The sequence below is a fragment of the Saimiri boliviensis genome, chromosome 19 (genome assembly GCF_048565385.1).
Source record: "Saimiri boliviensis isolate mSaiBol1 chromosome 19, mSaiBol1.pri, whole genome shotgun sequence".
Lineage (NCBI taxonomy): Eukaryota > Metazoa > Chordata > Mammalia > Primates > Cebidae > Saimiri > Saimiri boliviensis.
This window is the reverse complement of record NC_133467.1, coordinates 40,383,708-40,391,962: the sequence shown is the minus strand read 5'-3', so window position 1 is coordinate 40,391,962 and position 8,255 is coordinate 40,383,708. Positions and strand designations below refer to the sequence as shown.

General features: G+C 44.3%; 1 non-coding gene across 1 annotated transcript; it reads right to left on the bottom strand.

Annotated features, from left to right (window-relative positions):
- Nucleotides 1-7,827: 7,827 nt before the first annotated feature.
- On the bottom strand, nt 7,828-7,901 carry TRNAN-GUU (transfer RNA asparagine (anticodon GUU)). The gene has a single exon. It is a non-coding gene; the product is annotated as a tRNA-Asn (tRNA).
- Nucleotides 7,902-8,255: the final 354 nt, after the last annotated feature.

Genomic DNA, 8,255 nt, shown 5'->3' with positions numbered 1-8,255 from the left:
CTTCCAGAGTAGCTGGGATGACAGGCGCCCGCCACCATGCTTGGCTAATTTTTGTGTTTTCATTAGAGACTTTCACCGTGTTAGCCGAGCTGTCTCAAACTCCTGACATCGAGTGATCTGCCCGCCTCAGCCCCGCAAAGTGCTGGGATTACTTACAGGCGTGAGCCATCGCGCCCGGCCTAAAGTTAGGTTACATCTAAATAACATTATTCTGTGGGTCGGTGACATTTAAGGGGAATATATTGGGGAGTGACCTAATGGAGCATGAAGCAGGATTTGAATCACTTCCAAAGCTGTGCAGCACTTAGGCAAATTAGTGACAAGTTAGTATTTTCAGTAACTGGTGCTCACAGACAAATGTGTAATGGGTTAACTCCATATTATTTAAATGCTTCCAAAAAGCTGTAGGAAAATGGCTATTAAAGACAGACTGACAAATCTAGCCAACAGGCAACTATTTGACAATTCTGTAAGCTTATTTTTAAAACGGAGCTTATCAAATTGCCGTTCTGGAAGCCAGGGACCTGAGTTTCCATAGAGGATGGAGTAGAATGGAGGGGCCTCTGTATAAATCTACCTCCTTGGCCGGGCGCGGTGGCTCACGCCTGTAATCCCAGCATTTTGAGAGGCCGAGGTAGGCGGATCACAAGGTCACGGGGTTGAGACCATCCTGGCCAACATGGTGAAACTCCCTCTCTACTAAAAAATACAAAAATTAGCTGGGCGTGGTGGCGTGCGCCTGTAGTCCCAGCTACTCGGGAGGCTGAGGCAGGAGAATTGCTCGAATCTGGGAGGCGAAGGTTGCAGTGAGCCGAGATGGCGCCATTGCACTCCAGCCTGGCGCCTGGCGACAGAGCAAGACTCTGTCTACAAAAAAAAAAAAAAAAAAAAAATCTACCTCCTCGAGCACCGGGATGGTTCGGCATTCACCAGAGTAACATATGAAGAAATAGGAGATTCCGACATGCTCCCGTGGATCCGGAAGGGAGACCATTCACGTGACTGGAAGATTTCCAGCTCAGGAAGCCGTGAAGACCATATATTTGGTGAATACATGCAATGTTAGTTAGAATAAAACCACATTTCTCTGAATAATATAAAGTCATTACTCAGAAAAATTTTACAGATTTTTATCTAAGGAAATTTCCAGGAAGATGTTAAGAGAAAGTCCTATAATTAAGGCATGGAGACTGAATGCAGGACTTGAGAGCTGCTCTGATGAGCAATGACTTAAGGCTGATAGTCGAAGTCTCTTACCCACTGCGGGATACGGAGGAGAATTCTGCTTCCTCAGGCCGAGGCTTCTTCTGCTCATCCACTCCCTTCTCATCAGGTCCCTTCTTCTCTGAGGGCTGATGCATCCCAGCCTTCAGTTGGAGCATTTCTCCTGGAGCGCTCTCTTACAGCCGTCTTTGAAAGGAAGGACAGAGAAGAAAAGTGTCTATGTCTCCACAATGGCCAGGATTTTTTTCCAAAGCTACCTAAAGGAATTGAAACGAAGTCATGGCTTACAGAAGTTGGATTCTTAGTGGAGATCCTGTGGGAAGAGGGACTCTCACGAGCAGATCCCACAAGGAAGTAAAGAGTGAGCCTACAATGTGCCCCCTTGAGGAGAATGTCCTCAGCCACGGGGACCCAGCCACCCACTGGTAAAGGAGAGACACAGCAGGTGCTGGGGACTGGGGGTACTGTGATGAGGAGGAAGCGGGGGGGCCCACAGAAGAAGAAAACACAGGCAAATGCTGAAACGAATGAATGAAAACAAACAGGGTTTTACATCGAGCTAAGGGGTGAGTATTTTTGTTTCTTATAGTTGAGATAAGGGACCCAGGGAATGTCCCTTCAGAGGTCAGGAAGCATTTTTGCTTCCAGAAGTTTTGAGAGTCACGAAGGCAGGAACACATTTTGAGATTCCAGAGCTCAAATCCCACGTCGCTAGGACATCAGCAACAGTGCTATGTGGTAGACTCGGGTGCCAGCTCTTGAGTCGCCATCACAGAATTAGAATGTGGAGGTAGCTACAGAACCCAGGAAAGTCCCGCCTTCTGATGGCCTGCCACACTCAATGCAAGGCTGCCTGTTTCACCCTGAAGGTCCCTGCATCAGTGGAGGACACCCCCTCCTCAGCCAGCTTTAATATTTGTGTACTCTTTGGCTTATATTGCCAATCAATTTCTAACCACAGCAAAATAACCTAAGCATGCCTCTCCTTGAAAACATCCAAACATTTTCTCTGCACCTTTTGTTTTTTGGGGACAGTTTCAATAAAAGCAATTCTTGGGGCTTTTCCTAAATGATTTTCTTTTTTAAACTTCTGGTGATTCTTACTGTTCCTTTTTAGGAACTCTCCAGGTTTTCACTTCCTACATTCTTTCAAGAGTACAGTGACCAAAACTGGAGTAGAATCATCTAACTATGACTAATAAATTTAGCATCACGCTCTATTACCTTTAATACATAATAAATAATATATCCCAATGCGAAACTTGCTTCCTTTCCCTTGCAGTAGCAATGTGTAGGGGTTTCATTTAATATGATGAAGTCAATTTTAACCTTCCAAACTTCCACCCCACCCACCTTTGCTTGCACTCATGGGAAGGCTCAGTCTGTATCTGGTTTGCCCACATTCCTGGGCTATAAACCTCTACACCTCCCAATTTGCGAGGCACCATTTTTTTGGAGGGTACTGAATTTTTATTTCTGTCTCCTTTGCACCCTTACCAATGAAAGCTGCTTTCAGCCACTCTGCTAGCCTCTCTCCAGCACAGTGCTGAATTTGCAAATGCCTTGAGGGGAAAACCTTTACCAAGTGTTCAGTTCATGTCCCAATTCGCTCTAGAAGCTTGGCTTTTCAAGTCAGAATACCTGGACAGCTCCACGTGTCTGACAGCTCCACGTGTCTACCATTCCCATCCCCATGAGGTTACTCAAAGTGCTGCTGTTTTCTCTGACTCTTAACCACTGCCCTCTCCCCAGCTTCTCACCGTCTTGTCCCTTACCAGGAACTAGCAAATGCTCTGGGGAGGAAAAAATTGTTTCATTCCAAGAGCACCCACCCCACCCCGTCTCTCTGTCTCTCTGTCTTTCTCTCTCTCTCTCTCTCTCCCCCCGCGCCCCCCGCCCCCACTTTCTGTAGCTGGCCGTGTGGGTCCCAGCTTTTCAGACTTCAAACAGAATTGCTTTAAACTAGATTTTATCTCCTTGTTTTTAGAGGGAGTGCTGGTTTGCTACAAAATTCTATCGTAACTGAAAGAGGAAATCTACAAACTCCAGGCAAATCAAATTTTCCTACTTTGATTTCTGAAGAAAACAAAAAAAGAGAAGAGGTCACTGGCAGATACATACTTGCACTTTTCTCATAAATCTTGGGTCAAGTTTGAATGGATATTAAAGCCTCCTGCTAGAGTCCTGTGCGAAAGATTGTCTACCATCAGCTAAGCAATCATGCCTGTCCAGGGTCCAAGAATTTGTTAAGGTTGGATCCAGTCCCCTGATGCCCTAACAGAGATCCTGTAGGAGGACAGACTCCTGCTATAGGTTTCTATATCGGCGCTTTGAGTAGGCCCTTCAAGTAACCAGTTTTTCAGACACCTGGCCATGAATGTGGGGAGAAGAAGTCAACCAAACCACTGAACACTTCTAATTTATTTTAGAGAGTGCTGAAAATTCTCACTGGTACAGTTAGAAATGAAAACAAAGACATAATAATAGTAATAACAGTAATAACTGATTCAAGAGCATTATTTTGTGACTGACATAGTTCCTAAGTGCTTTACTGTGGAGTCACTTACTTAGTCCACATAACAACCCTGTAAGATAGTGTTGTGCTTTTGTTTGCTTGTTTTTTTTTTTTTTTTGAGACGGAGTCTTACTCTGTTACCCAGGCTGTAGTGCAGTGGCGCGATCATGGCTCACTGCACACTCTGCCTCCCAGGTTCAAGTGACGCTCCTGCCTCAGCCTCCCGAATAGCTGGATCACAGGTGCGCACCACCACATCAGGCTCATTATTGTATTTTTAGTAGAGATGGGGTTTCACCATGTCGGCCAGGCTGGTCTCAAACTCCTGACCTCAGGTGATCCGTTGGCCTTGACCTCCCAAAGTGCTGGGACAGGCTAAGCCACCGCACCCGGCTGATAGTGTTGATTATGACAACCCATTGTTGCAGATGAGAACATTGTACGGAAAGGCTGAACTGACCTTTCCAAGGGTCCCATCATCTCTATGACAGTGAGAACCAGGACTCATCCAGGCAATTCATCCTCCAAACCCCTGCTCTGAGCCATTAGGCTTGGTGGTAGCTATGAAGACTCTGCTAAGATGTGCATTTCCTCCTTGCTCAACCTCCAAGATTTCAAGGAGAAAATGGAAATTAAAAGTGAAGCCAACAAGGGTGTCTATTATTTCAAAAAGAAGGAAAGAAAATTAGCAGCGTTGGTGAAGATGCGGAAAAATTGGAACCCCCGTGCACCGTTTGTTGCTGGGAGTGTATTAGGTTGGTGCAAAAGTAACTGCGGTTTTTGTCATTACTTTTAACGGCAAAAATTGCAATTACTGTTGCACCAACCTAATAAAATGGTACAGCTGCTGTGGAAAACCATATGGTGGTTTCTCAAAATATTAAAAATAATTGTGACACCACAATCCTCCTTCTGGGTATAGACTCAACAGAACCGAAAGCAGGGACTCAAAGAGACATTCGCACACTTACATCCATAGCGCTATTACTCCCAATAGCTAAAAAATGAAGACACCCCAAGTATCCAACAACAGGTAAATGAATAAACACAATGTGGTGTATACATGCAACGGAATGTTACTCAGCCTTAGAAAAGAAATTCTGACACATGCTACAGCGTAGATGAACCTAGGGACGTTGTGCTGAGTGAAATAAACCAGTCACAGAAGGGAAAATCCTATATAATTCTGCTTATATGAAGTACCTAGAGGAGTCAAATTCATAGAGACAGAAAACAGAATGGTGGTTGTGCCAATGGCCAGGGAGGCAAGAATGGGAAATTAATGGGTATAGGGTTTAGGAACATTAGTCTAAGAAAGTAGAATATTGGATGCCAAAAATTCAGTTTTCATTCTGTTCCAAGATCCCCTTTAGTTAGAACAATATATTGAAGTCAGAGTTCTTAAGGGAAAATAATTGTGTACGGAGATCATCCTTGTGGATAAAAAGTGTATCAATAGTAGATCAAAAGATATCCCACTTTTGCAGATATTGACACCTGTTGGACCCATAGGATTTTACCTAGTATTAGATAGATAAGACGCGAACCACTTCTCAACACTGCAGACTCAAATACCAGGAATACTAAGAATCTCAGGACAAACAAATAGCCTCTTAAAAAAGACTCAGACTAGATAAGCTTTCCTCTACCACCTAACAGAGAATGTATCCCAGTTAACTGCTATGCCCAGATGTTCATTTCATAGAATCGAAACCAGAATTCCATGTTGATCGCTGATGGGAAAAAATAATTGACAATGTACAAATGAGAGAGAGAGGAAAAAATACTTGTCTAAGAATTACATTTAGTGTCTAAAAGCCAAATAGCTCAATTTCTGCTCATGAGATGTAACAGATTAACTGAGGGAACATATGCCAATAGCTCTGGGATTTTAGGTCTGTATGGGATGCCCGTAAGGTGTAGGATTCTGTTAGCTACGATGATATGTCTCAGGTGGGCAAATATTTCTTGAAATAGCAAGAAAAAAGAGAAACTGTCAACGAATAGAGCCAGAGTAGTGGTTAATTTTATGTGTCAACTTAGCTAGACCACAGTGCCCACGTATGTGGTTAAATATGATTCTGGAAGTCTCTGAGAAGGGGTCTTTTGGGTGAGATGAACATTTATATTAGCAGACTTTGAGTAGAGCAGCTTGCTCTACTTCATGTGGGTGGACCTCATCCAATCAGCTGAAGGCCTGAATAGAAAGAGATTGACTTTCCTGGGAGAAGACGAAACTCTACCAACAGAACATCTTAGTATTCGAATAACAACTCTTCCCTGGGTCTCCAGCCCGCCTGCCTTGAACTGTCACAATCATGTTAGCTAATTCCTTCAAATAAATAAAGATGGGTAGATAATAGATAGATGGATGATTCTGTTTCTCCGGAGAACTTTGACTCATCCAGACAGCATACTAATTCACCCTTGCCATTTATAGAGGGAAGAGTGTGGGAATAAGTGTCAGGGACCAGGAAGGTTTTCTTTCCTTGTGCAAACTGCTTGGCACAAAGCTGTTAAAGAGGGGACTCTGGCTTGGCCTTCTCCAGACTTGGTCACCACAGAAACAAATTATAGTTATACAAAATATCTTGAAAGTTTTGCTGAAAAGGAGATGGGGCAATACCCTACTGCTTAATGTCCACCGTGTCATCTGTTGTACCTCCCATAGTTAAGTCAGGAGGGCAACACTCCCTTATTTATTTTTTATTTTATTCGTGTGTGTGTGTGTGTGTGTGTGTGTGTGTGTGTGTGTGTGATGGAGTATCGCTCTGTGGCCCAGGCTGGAGTGCAGTGGTGCAATCTTGGCTCACTGCAACCTCTGCCTCCGGGGTTCAAGTGATTCTCATGCCTCAGCCTCCCGAGTAGCTAAGATTACAGGTGTAGGCCATCACACCCAGCTGATTTTTGTCTTTTTAGCAGAGATGGGCTTTCGCTATGTGGGCAAGGCTGGTCTTAAATTCCTAACCTCAGGTGATCTGCTTGCCTTGGCCTTCCAAAGTGCTGGGATTGCAGGCGTGAGCCACAGCGCTTGGCCCCTTTATTTGATTATCAGATAGATGTATAGAAAGTTTATCGTGCTAGCAAGAGTATGAAGAAAAGGATCTCTGAGTTGAAAAAATAAACTGAAATATAAATTGGTACCACTTCTATGGAAGGCAAATTTACAGGGCTTATTACTTAAAATAAAAAATGTGTACCATAACCGCTATGATACAGCAATTGCACTTCCGGGACTCTACCCTATAGAAATACATGTAACAAGTAACAAAAGATATTTGTTCGGCCGGGTGCGGTGGCTCAAGCCTGTAATCCCAGCACTTTGGGAGGCCGAGGTGGGTGGATCACAAGGTCAAGAGATCGAGACCATCCTGGTCAACATGGTGAAACGCCGTCTCTACTAAAAATACAAAACATTAGCTGGGCATGGTGGCGCGTGCCTGTAATCCCAGTTACTCAGGAGGCTGAGGCAGGAGAATTGCCTGAACCCAGGAGGCGGAGGTTGCGGTGAGCCGAGATCGTGCCATTGCACTCCAGCCTGGGTAACAAGAGTGAAACTCCGTCTTAAAATAAAAAAAAGATATTTGTTCAAGAATGATGACTGCAGCATTATTTGTAATCGTAAAATCATGGAACCAACTTAATTTCAAAAACAACATGTAAAGGGTTAGATGATGGAATAAGCAAAAGAAGAAATGCCTTCATCAAAAATAAGGCAGAGGATAATCTTGATTCTACTGATAACATTATTTATTGAGCAATTATTAAATCTAGGCACATCTTGCAAATAAGGTATTATTACCATCCTCATATTACAGTTGAAAAAAATATTGAGGTGCAAAACGCTTGTCAATAGCCCAAGGGCACAGACAAAAAGAAACAAGATTTCACCCAGAACCCCTGCACAGATCACACAAAGTCTCTCTTGCTCCTGGTCCAAGAACTTCTGCACCTTCCAACTACATTTCTTCCCAGCACAAACTTCCGGGAGGATGGGAAGCAGCCACTAAATGACAGGAGGGGAAGTGAGGTGTTCCGCTTCAAGGGAGCAGATTTCCTTGGGAATTATAAAAGGTCAATAACAATGACGTCCCTGGGTGGGCTTGAACCACCAACCTTTTGGTTAACAGCCAAACGCGCTAACCAATTGCGCCACAAAGACATGGATAGAAGTGCTCTTTCATTCCAAAAGAGGGTAAGCTGTCACTAAACGCTAGCTGGCACCGTTCGCCTTTTGCAGAATGACTGAGTCATCTCTCCAATGCAGTCAGAGGGACGAACCCTGTGACTTGTCTGTCAAGTTTGAAACCTGTGCGTTGGGTGGTTCGCAAACGCCCCGCGCCCCGCCGTGCCCCTCACCTGCCTCAGAAGCCAGCGCCTCCGGAGACGCCGGGATCCTGTTAGAGCCCCAGAGAAGCTGACCGCCCAGGGCGCTCAATTAGGACTTGTTGAATTAACACATTTGAGAGACTGAACATACAATCGGACAATGGCCGGACTGTATATATAAAAACAG